Source organism: Microtus ochrogaster, chromosome 2 (genome assembly GCF_000317375.1).
Source record: "Microtus ochrogaster isolate Prairie Vole_2 chromosome 2, MicOch1.0, whole genome shotgun sequence".
Lineage (NCBI taxonomy): Eukaryota > Metazoa > Chordata > Mammalia > Rodentia > Cricetidae > Microtus > Microtus ochrogaster.
The window spans coordinates 49,533,299-49,552,878 of record NC_022010.1 but is presented as its reverse complement, the minus strand read 5'-3'; the positions used below and the strand labels follow the sequence as shown (position 1 = coordinate 49,552,878).

General features: G+C 44.3%; 1 protein-coding gene across 1 annotated transcript in view; it reads left to right on the top strand.

Annotated features, from left to right (window-relative positions):
• Arhgap31 (Rho GTPase activating protein 31) overlaps positions 1-19,580 on the top strand; it is a 110,500-nt gene that overhangs the window by 31,411 nt on the left and 59,509 nt on the right. The gene's annotated exons all lie outside the window — the stretch shown is intronic.

Sequence of the window (19,580 nt, the reverse complement as noted above, 5' to 3'; positions counted from 1 at the left end):
AACAGGTGATAGTGGTCACTAACAGAGACAATCCCTTGGCATCACGGGGTCTAGGAGTAGGAAGATGGGACCAGAGACCAGAATTTCGATTTCTCCAGTCTCTACAATAGAAAAACAGCATTTATCTCAGAGATAAACGGAAACTAAGAGTATAGAGTGCAAGTGCCCCAGCCTCGTTTTATAGCCAAGGCTTCATTAATGAGCTCTCTTTGCCTGGTAGGTGAGATTTGGGAACAATCGCTCTTCCAGGCCTAATTCCCATACTGCCCCACTTGAGCCCAAGAGTTAGTTTGGGAAGACTCCCTACGCCAGGGGGCACCCAGCACCTCATCTTTGTCCCCACTACTGTTCAGCCCAGCCCCCCACACCCACACCCATGGCCCTGGAGAGGCCCATGGTGAAAACAAAATAGTTTCTGGTGGAGAAGCGACTGAGGTAGGAGAGTTGGTGCTGGGCTGAGCGGGGCCCCTCAGACTGCAATGGCCCGCGCCTCCCTCTTGATACCCAGGCCATGCTTCCCCTCACCCTGCTGTGCCCAAGCATCTGTCCAAAGCCAGGGTTGGGATGGGGTCATGTGCCCCAGAGGCCCTGTCTGCTGCTCCGCCGCTCCGCCATGGTGCTGGCCTTGCGAGGCTGCGCGGCAAGAATGTAGAGTTTTGACTTAGGGTTTTTTGTTTGTTTTTTGCCCTATCCGAGGAGAGGGGAAACCTGCCTGGTCAGAGAAAGAGAGAGGATGCGTCATAATTTAAGGAAATCGTTTAACTGTCTCATGGGATGTGTGATGAACTGCCGGAGAGAAGGCCAAGGGAAACCCCTAGAGTGTCCTTGGAAACTGAGGCTGGGGCCCAGGCAGTGAGCTCACCAGGTGCACAGCCTGCAGAGGGTCCTGGTCCTAATAACAACAGTCTCCCTGCCACAGAGAGATCGTCTATACCAGAGAGCGTTTTTCTGGCCCTCCCGGCAGGGATTCTTTTCACAGTGAAAACGTTCGAGTTCAGTCTGTCTCCTCCACCCTTCCTTGAATGGAAACTGCTTTTCTAGTTTATGTTGGGGCTGTACCCTGTTTCCATTCCCACTTCCCTCCTGGGTCCTGGAAGAAAGTGAGCCTTGAGCTCATGAATCCAAGACGAGTCTGCATGAGGGCGCTGCCCCTGAATGTTCTCTTTTTTAGGTAGTAGCTGTGGGGCTCCTGTCAAACCTGCTCAGTAATCGAGGGCTGAGAGCCCTTCTGCCCACACCATTGCGTTCTGTCGTCTGGATCTGTAGGCGATCCTAGGCAAAATCACTCTTGTGGTTTTGCTTTTCTGCCCTTTCACTTTCCCCCTTTTAGAATATGCCTTTAACAGAAGTTAAAGGTGCCAAAGCCCTGGTGCTGTCTGTTGGATGCCAGACATTTTCAACTCCATTCAGCCCCTCCTGGACTTTGGAACAGTGGCTTTCAGATACAGACCTCTAGATAATCTAGACAAGCTAGAGCCATATCGCTTGCTCACCTCACTGTGTCCTCACAACTTTAGGTTAGGGTTCCCTCCCATAGAAAGAGCAGCTCTTTATGCTAAACATGAGTCTTTGTAGCTTTATTTATCTTGAACTATTCTATAACAGAATGGTGGTCATTGACATATTATTGTTGGTTGGTGTTTTTTCTCAAAAACTCAAAAAAAGAAAAGTCTAACAATTGTATGTGGGTCCCCCAAATCTTTTAAACTTAATTTGTGGAATAAAAAAGACTTAAGGACAGTGGTCCCTCTCACCATCTGGTCCATATGTAGGCAGAAGTATCTTTTTGTTACCTTCTCAATTACTTGGTCTAGATCATAGATTCTTATTTGTTTGTTTGTTTGATTTTTCTATTTTTTGAGGCAGGGTTATTCCGTGTAACAGCCTTGGCGATCATAAATTCTTAAAACGAGGTCACATAACTGAATCTGAGGGGAGGCCCCAGAAATTTTGACAACAGTTTAAGGTGTCTGAGCACACAACCACCAAAAATTAATTCAAAATCAAACATGTAATGAATCCAAAGTGTTTCTGGTATCACTCACCAGTGTCCCATCAAGGGACTCCATTGCAGCCTTGATACTGAACACATAGCCTGCACGGCACGGCTTACCTGAGTACCACATTCAACAGAACCAAGGAAAACTGCCCAAAACCCTTCACCTCAAACTGTATGGTGTGAATTATACTGTTCTTATGAACACAGCACAGTCTTCTGTTGTTATAGAAATATAATGGCTTAATTACAGAAAACAAAGTGTTTTTATATGTTCCTGCTGTCATTCTTCAGCATGGAAATATCAATGAATCTTTGTATGCATTGTCAAAATGTTTGATTTTAAAAAGAAATATTCCTGAATTTCTGACTTGAGTTTTATACAAAACTTATGAAGGAATGTTTTGCTTGGATCAGGACAAATTTCTAATAAAAGATATTTCTGCTATTCTGTATTTACAAAGAAGCATTCTCAGCATTGATAAATATAAAATAAATCTCAGCAAACTTGAAAAACCATCAGAGAGGCTCTATGTCAGGCAATATTAATATTTAGCCAAGATTTAATTCTTCATGCAAAAATAAGTACACCATCTCATTAGTATGCAAATGTGCCTTTGTCTTTAATAAATGGTGAAATTGGGGCTGAAGAGGTGGCTCAGTGGTTAAGGCTGCTTTTCCTGAGGGCCTGGCTTCAATTCCCAGCACCCACATGGCGGCTCACAACTGTCTCTAACCTCAATTTCAGGAGACCTGACACCTTCACAATGACATGCAAGCAGGCAAAAACACCCATGCTCATAAAATAAAAGTTTAAAAAATAAATTTTAAAAAATGGTGAAATTACTTGTATGACAATAATTGTTTTTAAATTATTAAATTACCAGTCAGTGGTTGGTTTGTATGCCTATTTTATATACTTAGATATACCTGGAGTCATGTAAAAATTTCTCAGGCAAAAAGGAATCACAAGTAGAAAAAGTAATTCAAGAGCCCCCAGTCTAGATTAAAGTAGTACAGCTGTAGCTATCCTAACTTCTAGTATACAGCACTGAGAGGTGACTTTCTTATCCTGTACCAAGGACTGAATCCAGAGCCTCAAGCTTGCTAGATAGACAAGAGCTCTATCACTAAATTATACCCTCAGCTTTGAGAGGTAAATTTTAACAAACTACTGCTTGTAGTAAAACAGAAATCTTGCACTGGACAAACCAGGGTCTTTGGATCTTTCAGCCAGCAGATCAACAGAACGACTAACTGAAAACGGGCTTTTCCTTAAAAGGAGAAGCTAGGTGCTGTGGGTAAGCAGTCAGTTCTACCCCTGCTTCAGCAGAGCAGAATGAGAATGATATGATGTCATTAGACTGAACCTCATTGGTTATATTGACCACTCTCCTAGTGTTGGGTGCTAATTTAAATCATTTTCAGGTCATAGAATTACTTCCAACTAATAATGAGTGGATGAAGTAACAACTATTGCATGGCTCCTAATCGTGCCAGTACGGAGACCACACATATACAGTTCTTCTTTGGATGCTACAATAAAATTTTGCCTGAAATTCTTGCTTCTACTTCTAGAGTAGAAGCTAGGGTGGTTTTAAAATTTGAAAGAAGTGTCTTAGGACTATTAGATAAGAATCCACCCAAACTTCCATGTCTGTCCATGCTCTATTAATAAAAATAAATAACACATTCATATATGTTTGCTTCTGCTCTTCTCCAAGACTCTGTGTTCATGAGGTGAACTGGAAAGACTGTCATTCCTCCTTTATGGAGAAGATACTTAAGTGACTTGCCGGAGGCTGTGAGTCTACTGCCTGCTTCTGCCCATTGCTGCTCTTCTTCATTCTGCAAAGGCCTCTATGAGACAAGTCTCAGAGCCTCAAGCCAGAGGAGGAAGGGTGGAGGGGAAACCAGGCTCTGCTACCATATACCTAAGACCCTAACTCAGAAGAATAAATGGTGTGGCTTTAAGACAAGCTGTTTGACAGCCTCAGCAAACAGAGGTGGGGAGAGTTGGAGGGAAATGAAAGAGAAGCTACTGGTCATTCTCAGACTTTGCTTGCAAATTTGGAATCACCTGCAAAGTTTTTTTGGGAAAAAACCTCAATGCCCAGTTTCACTGAGGCTCATCAGAATCTCAGAAGGTGGGAAAAGACATAGGAATTTTCACAGTTTCCCTGGGCTTTACCAGGGTAGTGACGGTTGATGATGTGTGCCGAGCTTCTCAGACTGCAGGGTGCACATCTGATCACTCGTGAGTGTGTTGCACTTGGAGTTCTGACTCTGTAGACTGTGGGAGACCTGCTACCTCCTAAAGTCAGAAAAAAAGAGAAACACTGGATGCTGTGTGGTCACAAAATGCTTAACATAGCAAAGATGGACGAGTTTTGGGTGGGTTTCAAAGGGTACCTGAGATCTAGTGCAGAAGTATGGGAAGGGCGCTCTAGATTAGGAGGTGTTCTGGGGGTTCCAAGTCCTGGGAGTGGGGGCATGTGAGGAGGGGTTCCTGGGACAATGGTTGCTCTAGCACAAATAAACTGATCTGATCTACCCAATTTAGCACTTGGCAGTGAAGGGCCTATTGTGTGGGGTGCAGATGTGTCCTTTCCTCTTCAAGATCCTGGTGTTCAGGGGCGGGTGTTTTAGTTCTGTTTCTGATACATGATGCTAAGCACTTGGCAGGGCTTCAGAACATGGCTGCAGCTTTGCTTCTGCTGTCCCCACTGCGTGATGTATGCTGGGGCTCCTTCAAGCCTATCACCTCCTAGAGGGGCTCCGGCTGGTTAAATAAGAGCTCAAGGGATTTGCTCAACCAATTAAATGACGGCATCCTCTTTCTCTTCCTTCCCTCCTCCCACACACCTCTCTCTCCTGGAGCTTTTCCTTCTGAGCTTGTCACCATCAACTATATGTTTTGTCTTGTATATATTTACCTCATCGTCTTACTTACTGCCTGTCTCCTCCAATAAATGCAGCTTCATTTTATTGGTGAGAGAGAATTTTGTTGGGATGTGTACTGCTTTCCCCAGTGCCTGGAACAATCTGGATACTCTTTACCTGTTTGTTGAATGAAACAATGACTGAATGAGTGTCTATATATATGTTGTTGTCAGCACAAGCAAATTCAGCATTCATGGGCAGGAGAAGCCAAGAGACTCCATTTTGCAACTGTTCCGTCAAAGAAGAGGAAATTAAGACAGGAATTGGTCATTAGGGAGGAACATTTGAAACAGCAAGGGCATAAAAATAAATTGCCCTCCCCATGGGCTGGAGATTTGCCTTTAAATGTTCTGTGTTAGGAGCCTGATGTGTGATCAAAGAGCTTTGCCATTTAAAACAAATTACTTCAGGAAAATCTGATAAACCCCATCAGTGATTAGTATTAGCATGTTTTAAAACACAGTTGTGTTTCAAATGAAGAGAAAAGGTAAAGGCCTCCAAATACAGCAGATTATAGTTAAATGAGACCTTAGAGAGAAAATGGGAAGGGAGGCAACATTTCTCATGGGGAAGTAACTCATGACTGCGGAAGTCGGGTTTGGAAGTCCTGGTACTTTTCTGTGGTTAACCATACATCACCCATTCCTGCCTCTGCTTGGACACCTCCAGCTCACTCCTCACACAGCCGACTGTTCCCTCATGAACAGCTCCAAATACTGGGGCAAGTCCTTCCCTTGAACAGTTAGCAGTAGCCTTAGGCAGACACAGGACTGTTCAACCTACCCCACGCAAGGACGTGACTCTTGGGACAATGTTTCAAACTTTGAAGATCGCCACTTCCTCTCTCCCAGCCTACCTTAGCCACAACATGACCTCAGGCATCAGGACCCTTGTTGAAGTCGAGTAACCTCGGCTCCTCAGTTTTCTCAGCACAGGAAAGGGTTGCACTTTGTGTGTCTGCGTGGTTTGCTATCGAAGTCAGCTGCCCCTTTAACAATCTCAGACTGCTCTGGAATGTTCCTCTCTCTAACTGTGCCACCAAGAAAAACAGCCTGAATGGTGCAGGACCTCCCACTCCCTCTTCTTAGAGCCTGTATTTCTGTGGTAATGCAGCTGAAGATGTAACAATATCTTTGTCAGCCACATCTCGTTTTAAATATAGTGTTCTTGTAACTGCTTCCACCTTTCAGACAAGGGGTGGTGACAAAAATTGAATTCACATTATGTGACAATAAGAGGTCCATGAAGATAGTTTCAAATTGAATTCAGTATTTCCTTACTGCTTTTGCACCAACATATAATGACAATACAAGCTTTGGAAACAGAGAGCCCCAAGTGGAAAAAAAAGATTGCTGCTGTTCTTATTTATTAAAGGAAACAATAAATCCCATTTTAAGATTGCCATTAGAAGGTTATGAAGCCATATAAGCAATAGCTGATATACAATGGATGGGTGATTTAAACAGATGCCCAGAAGATAATAATCATTATTATCATTATTACCATCCCAATAACATGTTACTGAGGAATTACATTGCCCATGCTGGGACCTCAGGACATGATCATCTACTTTGGAAGGAACCTAAAAAGTCTACAGAAAAGCAAGAGCGACAATATAGGTGAGCCTAGGGCACACAGTCCTGAGTGAATTCCAGGAACTAGACATTGGGGGTCCTGTCACTCCGTTGTCATTTAGGTCATGGTGGCAAACAGTTTCCAAGCTTCTCTTTCTGTCTCCCCTACCCCCATGAGCCACATGTCAACCCAGCCTGCATCAAGTCACCAGAGCTTGCCTATGTACTGTTGCATAACCAGGATCACGCACACTTGCCACACAACAACAGCAGCGGTGTTCAAGGGGAGCTGGGGAGCCTGGGATGTTTGCTGAGTGGATCCACACCTGATTCAGCTCCTTACCGTCCCTTTCCTCTCCTTGGCGGGCCCAGAAGCCAGCTGTCCATGGCCTCCTTCCACAGAGTCTCGGGGGGACAAAGACCTCTCACAGGCCTCCCACCCCCTCGCGGCCGTATCCAAGGCTACCATGGGGAACTTGGGAACAGGCCTTGGCTGTCAGACAGAGGATGCCCTGCGTGCCCGCGCACAGAGCTGGCGCTCATTCCACCGTGCCATGAAAGGGGAGACTGTTCTGTGGCCGAACATGAGCGGATTGAGAGGCGTCCATCCACAGCGCCCTCACTGGAGCACCGTCCAAGACTCATTGTGCAAGGCCTCTGTAGCGCTGAAGAACGGGTAAATGAAGACCCTGTCGGGTTAATAGGCAGACACTGGCCAGTCAAAGAGGATAAGAGAATGGGGCTGTGTCCTTGCAAGGCGGCTTTTCCGCCATCATCTGTGACTCAATGAACCAGTTGCTTCATATAATCGGCTCGGGGGAGGGGAGTAGATACTTCAATTATCTGATTATTCCAACTGATCTCATAGTTCCAGCCAGTGTTGTGGTGAGGAAAAAGGCACAGGGTTCACTCGGGGAAAATGTAGGAGACAGGATTGGTGGTTTCCCTGTGCTCTGTTTCCTCTCTTCAGAGGGTCCAGAGACCCCCCCAGGGTGATGAAAGACGGTGCAGCCATTTCTAGTCTTCGTGAGACCTCAGCCTGCTGGCTTCACAGGAAGGACACAGACTGTCACCTGACCCTCTGTGAGCACCCTCTGGCCTGTGTTGCATTGGTTCAGCGAGATGCCGTGTGACTTCTGAGAGATGAACCAGTACTGTCCAGCCACCAGTGGCTTTGGCTTGTCTCTAGGGTTGTTTGTCGTGATTTAGTACGGATATTTACTTTCTACAGCCACATCATCAACTCTAGTCAGAATCAGGAATTCTAAACCTAAGTGTCTGATGATGCTAAAGAAGTCACCTCCCCTCTCTCAGAACCCGAGTTTCCTTATCTGTAAGAAGATAAAGACGAGGCAGCCTCCAAGTACCTTATGCTTGAACCAAATATCTAGACCAGGAAGGAGGGTTTGGCTTCTTGAAGTCTTTATCTTTCCCACACTTAGAAGAAGGCGGAACTAAATGGGTGTGCTGCTTGCTCGTTAGGCACAGCAGCTCTGTGGTCTGTGTCTCAATGTGTCTGTGGAGTGTGTGTCTTTGAAAGCGTTCAAAATAATCTTAGCTGTCAAACTCTCGCCTGGTTGGGGCCCTGCAAGCTGCCATCCTTATCAATGACTCCTTCACATCCGTCCCACTGTGCATTCCTCGAGAGGTGGCATGGCCAGTGGGAGGAGTGCTGTTGTTTATAATTTTTCAGATTAAAATGTCATTGGGTGCGCCTCTGAAACTGCTGACATGTTTCGAATGTCCACTTCTGATAGTCTGCTCTTAACCAAACAAGCCACGGGGTCCTCAGACTGCCCCAGGGTCCCTGGGCTGAATAATGGAACATTGTGTCTGCCTTCAGTCACATTGCTAAAGGGCTCCACGCCTGACAAGAGATAGCCCAGGCAACATTCACAGTTGTGTTTGGAAGAAAAAGGCGCTCAAGAGAAATCCTTTACTGTTTCTGTCTGCGGTATATCTATACCCCTAGGTCCATGAATGGCACTCATGGACACGCTAATGTGCGCTGAACTTCATAGAGATGAGAGAAAAAACAAAAAACGGAAGGAGTTAAGCAAAGTGATATTAAAGGCTTTACGTAAAGCAAAAAGACGAGCACATAATTACGTTTTAAACTATTTTCATTTCGGACAAAGCAGTAAATAAACGGGACCATGGCTCTGGGCTGGGCTGGGGTGATTTGGGAGGGTATTATGGACAACTCCTGGGAACTCGTAAATATTCGTTCTGTACCAGTGACAATTCTCTGAGGTTTCATAATCTACCAACTATGATCAGGGGTAGCCATTCACCTTGAACAACCAGCTTGAGAAACTTGGCATTTATAAAATCTGATTTAACAGGGACCAATTTTGACAGGATTGTAGAACCCAGGATTTTGTTAAGAATCAATGGATACAAAGACACATCATAGGGTAACTGACCCTGGGAGACATTTTGGAGTCAGGAGGCCAACAGCCTCGCTCAGTCACATGCAGCCACAGGGTGCTGACCACCTGAGAGCAGCCTATGCCTGGGGGGGGGGGAGTGCCACCTGACTGAGCTAAACAGCAGCTTCATCAACTCTGCCTCTGAGTTCTGTTTTGAGTTACAGAGTCGCAGAAAATATAGTTTCACCTAGTTCTACTGAAAACCCTCAAATATTTGAAAGCAGTTTTCTATAGTTAGAATTCTCCTTTTCCAGGTTAAATTTCCCAGACTCCTTCGCCCTTCTCCACATGTAACTGTCTCTTAGTCAGTGGTTCTCAGCCTGTGGGTTGTGACCCCTTTGGGGGTTGAATGACCCTTTCACAGGGGTTACATATCAAATATCCTGCATATCAGATATTTATATGACAATTCATAACAGTTACAAAATTACCGTTATGAAGTAGCAATGAAAATAATTTTATGGTCGGGATTACCACATGAGGAACTGAGCTAAAGGGTCACAGCATTAGGAAAACTGAGAACCACTCACTGGTCTCTTCTAGATCCTTCAAGATTATTAAAAAAAAAAACAAAGCTTCTTCAAGCAGTGAAAAGGACTTTGCAGGCATTTCACATATAACACACACATGGGCACACACACCCATGTGCGTACACACACATGCACATTCCAGACCCTGTGTTTCTATTACTGTGGATTGGCTGTGTTGGCTGTTTTTGCTTCCTGGCCCAGCCACTCACTCACACTGATGAGTAGCAGAGAATTGCCCTGGTCTTTGTCTGTGACGTCCTGGCAATGCTAGAAAGGAGGTCAAGGTTCTTCCATTGGGATGATGAGGACCCCCATTTACCCGTGTCCTCTTCTGTGTCATAGAACGCAAGCAGATGTTGCTCCCTTTAAACCAATAGGCCGACACAGCTGTCTCCATTTTCCACATGAGGGCACAGGGGATGCGGGAGGCCCTTGCCCAAGGTTTTACAGAACCAGCCAGGGCCGGCTTGGAGAAGAGCCAGGCTCACCAGCTTGGGGAGCTCAGAATTATTTTTGTGAAACACTACGATGCCCTGATGAAAGGCACTGTTTGGTCAACATACTGGAAACCCATGACTCAAAACAACATATCCTAGTGTTCTGGCTCAAACAAGATTTTTCCTTTCTTCTTCAAAAGGAGGCTCTGATTTTTCCACTAATATTAATACCCAGTTGGCTGGGGAAATGGTTCCCTGGGTAAACTGCTTGGTGTGCAGCATGAAGACCTAAGTTAAGATCCCCAGCAACCCGCATGTAAGCCGGGTGCAGGGGCCTGAACCAGTCATGCAGTGCTGGGGAAACAGAGAAGGTGGGACCGCCAGTCCAGCCAAAACAGCCAGATCAGGTTAGTGAGAAACCCTATCTCAACAATTAAGGTAGAGGGGCTGGAGAGATGCTCGGTAGTCCAGAGCGCTTGTTGCTCTTACAGATGACCAGGTTCAGTTTCCAGCACCCACATGGTGGCTCACAACTACCCGTAACTCCAGTTCCATGTTCCAGTACTCTCCCCTGGCCTCCATGGGCACTGTGCACGCATGTGGTGCACATACATACTTGTGTACAAAACACTCATACACATAAAATAAAACAAATATTTAGGAAAGGTAGAGAGTGATGGAAGAAGACATCCAGTGTTGACCTCTGACCTCCACACACGTATGCATGGGTGAGACACCTGCATATATGTATACACTTCTACATCTCTACAAAACATATTAATACTATACCCTGGCGCTATCATCCACATAGCTATACCACCCTTTGGTTGAGATTTTCTTTTCCATTTTGTATTTACGGAAGAAGACAGAATTAGCAACTCTCACGGACACACTACCTACAATTTAAAGAGATAATTTATTGATATTTGGAGAAATATTAGAATGTGTTTGTCATAATTACCCAGATTTCATTCTTTTAAAAATATAATGTGTTTTTTTCTGGACCTTTGTTTTACAAAGGACTGATACTTTGTTCCCTGCCTGTGTGGGGGCACCGTGGGGCAGCCCCTGCCTCTGGGATGCTTGCATATCATCCTGTACCCTGTCCTTGACCTCAGGACAGTGGAGATCTGGGTCAGCAGGTGAGAAAATGGGTGTAAGAAAGTAAAGGGATGCAGAAGCTGATGGGACCTTGCTCTGCCTGCAGCCCCTGTTCCTTGTCCTCCCAGATCCTCTGTCCTCCCAGATCCTCACACCTCCAATGGGGCTTTTGACCATCGCGCTTCCCTTGTGAGAAGCAATTCACTGCAGTTATTTAGTGAGAATTTTGATACTTGGATAAAACCGACACGGACCTCCCACTCTGCTTACAGAATGTAACTCTGGCACCGATGGAAGAGAGTCAGGCCACAGGAGGTTTAAATGGCTCTGCCACTTAGAGCTTGCTCCTTCTTAGCCCAAACAGTCTCCTCAGCGTCACTGTTCAACTCTGGCATACGGACACAACTTCATCTAGAGGGTGTACCCGGATATTTGCTAGACAATGCCTTGGTCCTTTTAAAGATGAGGAAGGATGGAGCCAGGCCCCAGAGGAATGACTGATGCCCCAAACTAGTGAAACCCATTGCCCTTTCGGGCACCTCGCTGGCTTCCCTGACTAGTGTCCCTGACACCTTGTCTCCTGGCTTCCCTTCACCTCCTGTTTGGCTTGCTGTGTTGGCCCCCACTCCCGCCCCCCCCACCCTACCATTATGGCCTGGCTCCTTGACAAAGCCTCTGCCTGACCAGAAACTGTTTGACCGCTGGCTCCTTTGGCTGGGCTCCCTAGACCTGGCAAGCTCTACCCTGGCTTCAGACTCTCAACAGGAACCTGGGCACTGCTTCTGGAAACATCCAAACAGTAGCTCTCAGCTCACTGGCGATACTCTTGACAAAGGCAAGATTTCGTTGCTGTACTTGGGTCTATGTTGTCCCTTTGAAGTCTCAACTCTTGGGACCTGCCAGTCACCCATCTCTAGGTAGAAGACTGTTTAACTCACCATCCATGTTGCAGAACACTAAGAACAGAAGAGAGTGCTCCTAAGAACCTCCCACAACACCTCTGATAAACAACGGCTGCCCACGGGGAAGGTTCCAGGTGATTCTTACAGGTACATATTTCCAGCCACTCAGGTGGATTTCCCACTTTAAACAAGAGTAGTATTCCACACTCACTGCAAGCTGATCTTGAACTACGTGAGGTGCTTAGGACAAGCAGGCATTATTTATGTAACCCTTACAGAAATATTTTATAATGTTGCCTATATTCTACAGAGGAAATAGGCTCCGAGAAATGAAATAGCTTACTTGATAATGATTTTGAGTGTTCCTGACATAAAAATGCAGTCATTTAGACCACTAGTTATCTGAATGTGCCTGTTATCTGAATCTGGTCACTACCCATTTCGTACGTGCACGGAAATGTCACATTGTATCTCATAAATATGCACAAACACTGTAACAGAATAAATATAATTTTAGAGATATATTAAAATGCAAATAATCTTATTACACTTTGATTTGTGTATGAGAGTGTATGTGTACGTGTGTGCCCTCATGCAGGCCATGGCATCACAGGCAGAGAACATCTTGAAGAAGTCAGTTCTCGCCTCCCACCGTGTGGGTCCCTACTTGGTCCTCCTCTTTCACCGCATGGGTCCCAGAGATCAAACTCTGGTCGTCAGGCTTAGTAGCCGGCACCTTTCCCTGCTGAGCCATCTCAACCATCCTAAAAATATTTTTAATAGATTCAGTAAATATTCATCAAGGACCTATTACTTCCCCAACACTGAGATAACCCAAACAAGAAAAACTATATACTCTAAATAAATCTTCCATTTAAATAAAAAAAAAGTAGCTTGAAGAAACATCTCATCTCATGAGGCCTTTATTTTCCAGTCTTCCCCTTGGGCCCTGACCAGTATGATAATGGAATCGATAAAAAATCAACTCTTTAATGAGAGACAACAGACACAAGACTGGTCTGCTTTAGAGAAACATCTGTATGTTGATTGTTTGGGATCTGAAATGCATTTTCCCATGGTTTGAAATTTTTTAAAAAAGTAGTGGTTAGGCTCCAAGCCCAACTCACAAACGTTTGTGCAGACTGTAATTTCCCTGAGGTCTGCTCCTCTGTGCCATCCTAAACCGGAACAGGAAGCAAAAACTATGCGTAGTTCTCGCGGTGATTGACTGAGTGCCTTGAGACAAGTTCTTTAGAATTCTCCGAGCCACAGACTTCTCAAAGCCGAGATCAGGTCTCACTTCCAAAATTTGCACGACTCATAGATAATAATGAACGTAAAAGGTTCTCTTAAAACAGCATTTGGGGGTTGGGGACGGAGTTCAGCTGTAGAGATTTTACCCAGCATGCAATGAAGCCCTGAGTGTGGTCCCCAGCACTTCTCTGGCATGGTGGTGTGTGCCTGTAAACCTAGCATTCAAGGGCTCGGGAGGAGAATCAGAAATTTAAGGTCATCTTCAACTATAAAGCCATATAAAGGGATAAACAAGGCTTTGTCTCAAGAAAAAGAATAATAGTGTTTATGATGTTATAGGATCTGGCCAATGTTTACGACATTGCCAAAGAGCAAGTAAGGTTTCCAAGAGTAAATACCTACACTTCCCTAGCCAATGAGGTTGGGGGGAGAGAGGGGAGATGGCCAGAATGAGGCAGGGTTGGGAAACTCTAAGGAAAGGCGGCCTTCCTGGGTAGGGGAGGTGAGTTTGGGGAAAGAGGAACTAAGGAGAAAAGGGGCTTATGGAGGAAGATTCATGAGCTCCAGGCAGCGGCGCTGTAGAGGCCCCAGATTCTAAAGCAAGGGCACTGGTCTGTGGTGGCTCATGACCTTCACCGTTGCGGACACGGGAGTTCTGACTGCTTTGGAACTGGAAAGATCCAAAGTTTCCCTTCCAGCACACGCTTCCCAGGTCCTGAGCGCAGAGCTCACAGCTCCAAGAGATCTAGACGTTAAGTGCGTTAGCATACAGCGGTTTCTAGATCCGTGACAGAAGCCTCGCTAGCGCTCAGCTCTCCCGCTTCCAGACAGGAGGCTCACTCTTTTTCGTTGAAAATGTCTTACAGGTCTCTAGTTGACTTCTAGCATCCCATCACTAGATGAGCCATGAAAACGATAATATGATGATAGTTCAAAATGGAAGCGCCGGAGAGAGCCTCCCCACGCACCTGAAATAAATAATACCCACTTGTCTGTAAGGACATTAAATATGACAGTGTAACCAGCTAGGAAAAGCTCCACTTTCCGTAATCACCCCTGAGCCAGCCATACCCATGATAAAATGCTCCTTGTCTCCAAAATATTTTATTTGTCTCAATTCCGAACAGTTGCACTGTTAACTATTGTTGCTTTTAAATGAAGTTGTGTTGAGTATAATTTACCCACAATACAACTCACCCTCTGAACGTGTATGGGAGTCCATGGCTGTGCAGACACCGACTGCGGCTATTTCAGACTGCTTTTGCTTTCCTCGCAGGGACTCCATTCCTGCCTTCCCACCTACTCTTTTCCTCCTTGTGTGACTACCAACGTGCTGTCTCTCTCTATAGATTTCCTACTCCGGGCATGTCACATGAGTGGGATTATATGGTGTGTGATATTCTGGATGTGACTTCTTGCACATAACATACTATTTTCAAAATCCATTTGTGCAGAAGCATATATTGGTCCCTAAGTCCTTTTATAGCAAGGTTGAGTTCTACTGTGTGGCTATACCAGAGGCTATTTATCCATCATCTGATGGACATATGAGGTTTGCCTACTTTTGCTATTAACATTTGTAATAATGTTTTATATGAGCATTTGGTTGGTTTTGGTTTGAGTTTTATTTTATGAGTTTCTAGGGACCAGATCCGTGGCCATATGCAAGCTAGGCAAGCACTCTCCCCACTGCCCTGAATGTATGTTTTTATTTCTCTTGGATGGAATTTCTAGTCACATGTTAAAACTAGGTTAGCATTTTTGGAGCCCATCAATTTCAATAACATGTGCAGATAAAATTAGCATATTGGTGTAGTTTTACTAGAACTTTAGTGAACAGATGAGTTGGGCTCTTAGCATTTATTCCTTAATAAGCTTTGCACTCTCTTCGACTGTGGTTTGCAGACCTGATTGCAATCCTCCTTGACACGCGTGGATTCCCATTGACGCTGTGCTCATTCATCCTGGCAGAAGCAGTTTAACTTCACTGTACATATGCTTGGTGCTTCCAGTCCCTGCCTCTATATAGATTACACTCAAATCATAATTGCGGAATTAGTCAAAATAGCACAATGATTATAAACAGAGAGGAAAAGCAGACCATGAGGCTGGGCGGTGGTGGTGCACACCTTTAATCCCAGTGCTCGGGAAGCAGAGGCAAAGCAGATCACTGTGAGTTCGAGGCCAGCCTGGTCTACAAGAGCTAGTTCCAGGACAGCCAGGGCTACATAGAGAAACCCTGTCTCAAAAAAAAAAAAGGAAAAGAGAGAAAGAGGGAGAGGGAGAGAAAGAGAGAGAGAGAGAGAGAGAGAGAGAGAGAGAGAGAGAGAGAGAGAAAGCAGAACATGACTTGGTGTGGAACTGCCTCAAGTGTTTCTTGTAAGCCAAAGACTTGGAGCAATGACATGTTGCCAACCTAGAGACGCCATATCTTTATTTCACAAAGTGCAGATTTTACTTCACACACAGAGTAATTATTGTGCTGAATTTACATACTTTAAAATAGAATTTGGGGGCCGGTGGAATGGCTCAGCCAGGAAAGGCTCTTGTCACAAAAGCCCAGCAACCTGGTCAATCCATGGGCCCCACAGAAAGGTAGATGGAGTGATCCAACACCACAAAGTTGTCCTCTGACCCCCACACGTGCATGTCAGGCACGTGCACACAACAATAATGTATTAATCAGTTAAAATAAAACTATATTATTTGTTAGCCAATTTTCTTAAGAGTAAAAAATGAGATAATAAAATTTCAGTTCCTACTGCTACTGTATGACATGCTTGTTACAGAGCATGATTCCACTCCCCAGGGAGAGCATCTTACAAATGGCCTGAGCTAGCCTGACATGGTTGCACACTTGTAATCCCAGCACTTGGGAAGTGGAAGCATGGGATCAAGAGTTCAAAGTCAGCTAGTAACAAGTTCAGAGCTACAAAGAGAGCTTATGTCAAACAAAGATGTAAACAAATGGCCTGCTCTGGTGACAGATGTTCTGAGTCAACCGCTGTACACAAACATGTACAAACCCAGCGAGTTGTTTCCTTACTATTTGCTGCACTGAGTAAGTTTGGGTTGGAAGGCAAGAAACAGTCAGGAATTCCTGACCAAGAAGGTGTAGAGTCTTTCCGACTGAGAATTAGAAGCTCTATGAGCTTAAATACAAGGGCAAAACCAGGCCCAATTCTAGAGTAGGAAGCAGCTGGGGATTCCTAAATAAGAAAGCACCCTGGTGGAGAGTTTGAGGTTCATCCACACTTAACATGAGAGGAGACAGCAGAAGACTACAACCCAAAGTGTGGTTATAAGACTGGCCAAGAAGTATAAGCATTAATTAGTTATGTTTTCTTGCAGGGTGGTAGGGTTTTGCTTTTGTTTGTTTGTTTGTTTGTTGTCTTTTGGGAAGGGATCAAGACAGGGTTTCTTTGTGTAGCTTTGGAGCCTGTCCTAGCACTTGCTCTGTAGACCAGGCTGGCCTCGAACTCAGAGATCTGCCTGCCTCTGCCTACCGAGTTCTGGGATTAAAGGCGTGCACCACCACCACAGGTTGGTAGTTATGGGATGGAGAAGGAATGGGTGAAAAGATCTTATTAATTGAACATAGGAAAGATATCAATTTTCCCTGAAATTGACCTACTTTGTTTAATACAGGCATTTTTCCTTTTTGTAAATAAACACAATCTTATTTTACAATTCATGTGAAAAAAACACAGGCAGGGAAGGGTCTAGAACAACCTTAGACAAGAATAAAGTATGAAGGATCAATCTTCTCAATATGAAGGCCTAGTATGTAGCCACAGTCTAAAGACAGTGCTGTATTAGCGAAGGGTAGACATGTGGATCTGTGCAGTGGAATGGAAAACCTAGGAATAGCTGCCAAAACCAGTCCCACCAAACTATTTTTATAGGAGTATGTAAGTAACACAATGGAGGAAGAAGACCCTTTCAAGAAATGGTGCTAGAGAAATTCACATTCATTGATTAAAATTAAGTATGAGCTGGGCATGGTGGGACAAATCTATAACTTAGAACTTGGGAGGCAGAGACAGGAGGATCAGGAGTTCAAGGCCATTCTTAGATACAGACAAAGTTTGAAGCTAGACCTGGCTATATAAGACCCTACCTGAAAACAAAACAAAAAAATCTTTGTTTTTTGTTTGTTTGTTTTGTCTTGTTTTGTTTTTTGAGACAGAGTTTCTCTGTGTAGCTTTGGTGCCTGTCCTGAAACTAGCTCTTGTAGACCATGCTGGACTCGAACTCACAGAGATCCGACTGCCTCTGCCTCCCAAGTGCTGGGATTAAAGGCATGTTTAAAATAGAATCCTAATGTATAGTTTATGCTTTATATAAAAATTTGTTTGAAAGTGATTACAGACGTTTTTAAAGATTTTATTTTTAATATATAATATCTGCGTGTCTCTGTGTGGGAATGTGCACCTGCGGACAGGTGCTGGAGGAGGTCGGAAGAGAGTGCTGGATTCTCTGGAGCTGTAGTTACAGGAGGTCGTGAGCTGCCATTGTAGGTACTGGGAACCAACTGAGGTTCAGTGCAAGAGCAGTTTGAGTGTATGAGCTTAACCACCAAGTCGGCTCTCCTGCCCTGAAAAGTGATCATCGCCTTAAATATAAAGTGCAAAACCATTAGTCTTACAATGTATTTAAAGAAAATCTTTGGAATCCATGGCTAGGCAAAGAAATTCTTAGAGTTGGCTCCAAAAGTGTCATCTATAAATAGAAACATAGATACATCCGGTTTTACTAAAGATAAAACATTTTTGTTCAACAAAGGACTCTGCTAAGAGATGAAAAGATCATCTACAAAAAGGGAGGAAATATATGCCAACCACGAACCGACAAATGACTGATACATAGAATGTCGGAAGAAATTTTCGATCTCAGCAGAAAAAAAAATAGAACAATCCAATTACAGAACTGACAAAAGATACGAGCAGGCGTTTCACTGAAGAGGGTGTCCAGATGAGAAACCCAAAGACATATGCATCATCACTACAAAATAAAAATTAAATCCACAGTGAGACACATGTCTTCTAGTATTTTTATTTTGGTTGAGCCATACATTTGAAATGTGTCTGATATGTAGAAATCAGTAATTTTTCCAGTAAAGGGGCTGAATTGAGAGGGGGCCCTAAGCTGTTAGAGCTGCAGACTCTGGTGGCCATGCTAAAGATAGTTTCTTTTCTTTTTCCTTTTTATGTAAATTAAGTGTTCTAGTAGTGTCCCACAGCTGGAGAGTCATAGGGGTCTTCCAGTGCATCGCTTTCAAAACATCTCATTCCAGAAAAGCTTGGTGATTGATTACACACAAGAGTACATTTAATATTTGTGAAAATTGGCACCAATTGACCCAATGAGCAGTCGTGGCAGCCATGTAGGATGGGCAGAACCTGGGCCACTTCTCAGCTGTGTGGAAAGACAAGGAACCCACTTTGTTGACCATTTCCACCTCTGAAAATGAGAACAATAATTCTTAGTGTATAGGGTGCAGGGAAGAGTGCATCGAACACCACGGAGATGTGCCTCCAGATGTCCGTTGCTCATACACTGCTTCAGCACAAAAGCCAAGGGTGCTATCTTCAAAGAGAAGTTAGAGTCTTTGTGGAGAAGTTTAATTTTGTTGACCATCTTGGTCAATAATATCTAGGATAATCTGAGATGTATTATTTCCCCCTCGCTGCTTTCACAAGACTGCTCATGCATGTCTGGGTACGTATCTTGGTTATTTTTCAAAAATATAAGATCTCTTTTATACCCCTTTTCTTCCCCTGTTCATTTAGCTGGTGGATGGAGCTTTCCAAAGGTCTACAAGGACTTTTCCTTCAGTGTGTGAACTGTATGGGAACATCAAAGGATTTCTTGCAAGTGCCTAGCGGGGTTTGTACACAACATGTACCTGTAAATACTTGTGAAATGAAAAAGGAAAGTTTGGATTTTGTAAAAGACTAGAAAAACGGAGAATGAGAAGACATGGATGTTCAATTAGTCAAGAAGCTTTTGGGGATCAAAGGCAGCCAAGGAGTAGGGAGACAGGGCACATCCAAACAGCATTTAGAGAGACTGGAATCAAATAAAAAAAAAATACCTACCAAGCAACTACTATATGCTAGGCTCTGAGAACAGAACAGCAGTGCTGTTGATAATTGTTAGGGGAAAGGGAAATGAGCAGCAAGAATGTGAGAGAGTTTATATTTGGATGGAATAGGAGAGAAGACTACATCAGGATAGGGAGAGAAGGGTCATCTAACTGGAACACAGGAAAGATGCACAGCATTCAGAGTCACTTTAAGTTACTGCTTCTGCCACCCGTGTTGATGATGATGGTGGTGACAATGATGATAATGATGATGGCGGTGGTGGGGACAATGATAATGGTCATGATGGTGAAAATGATGATGG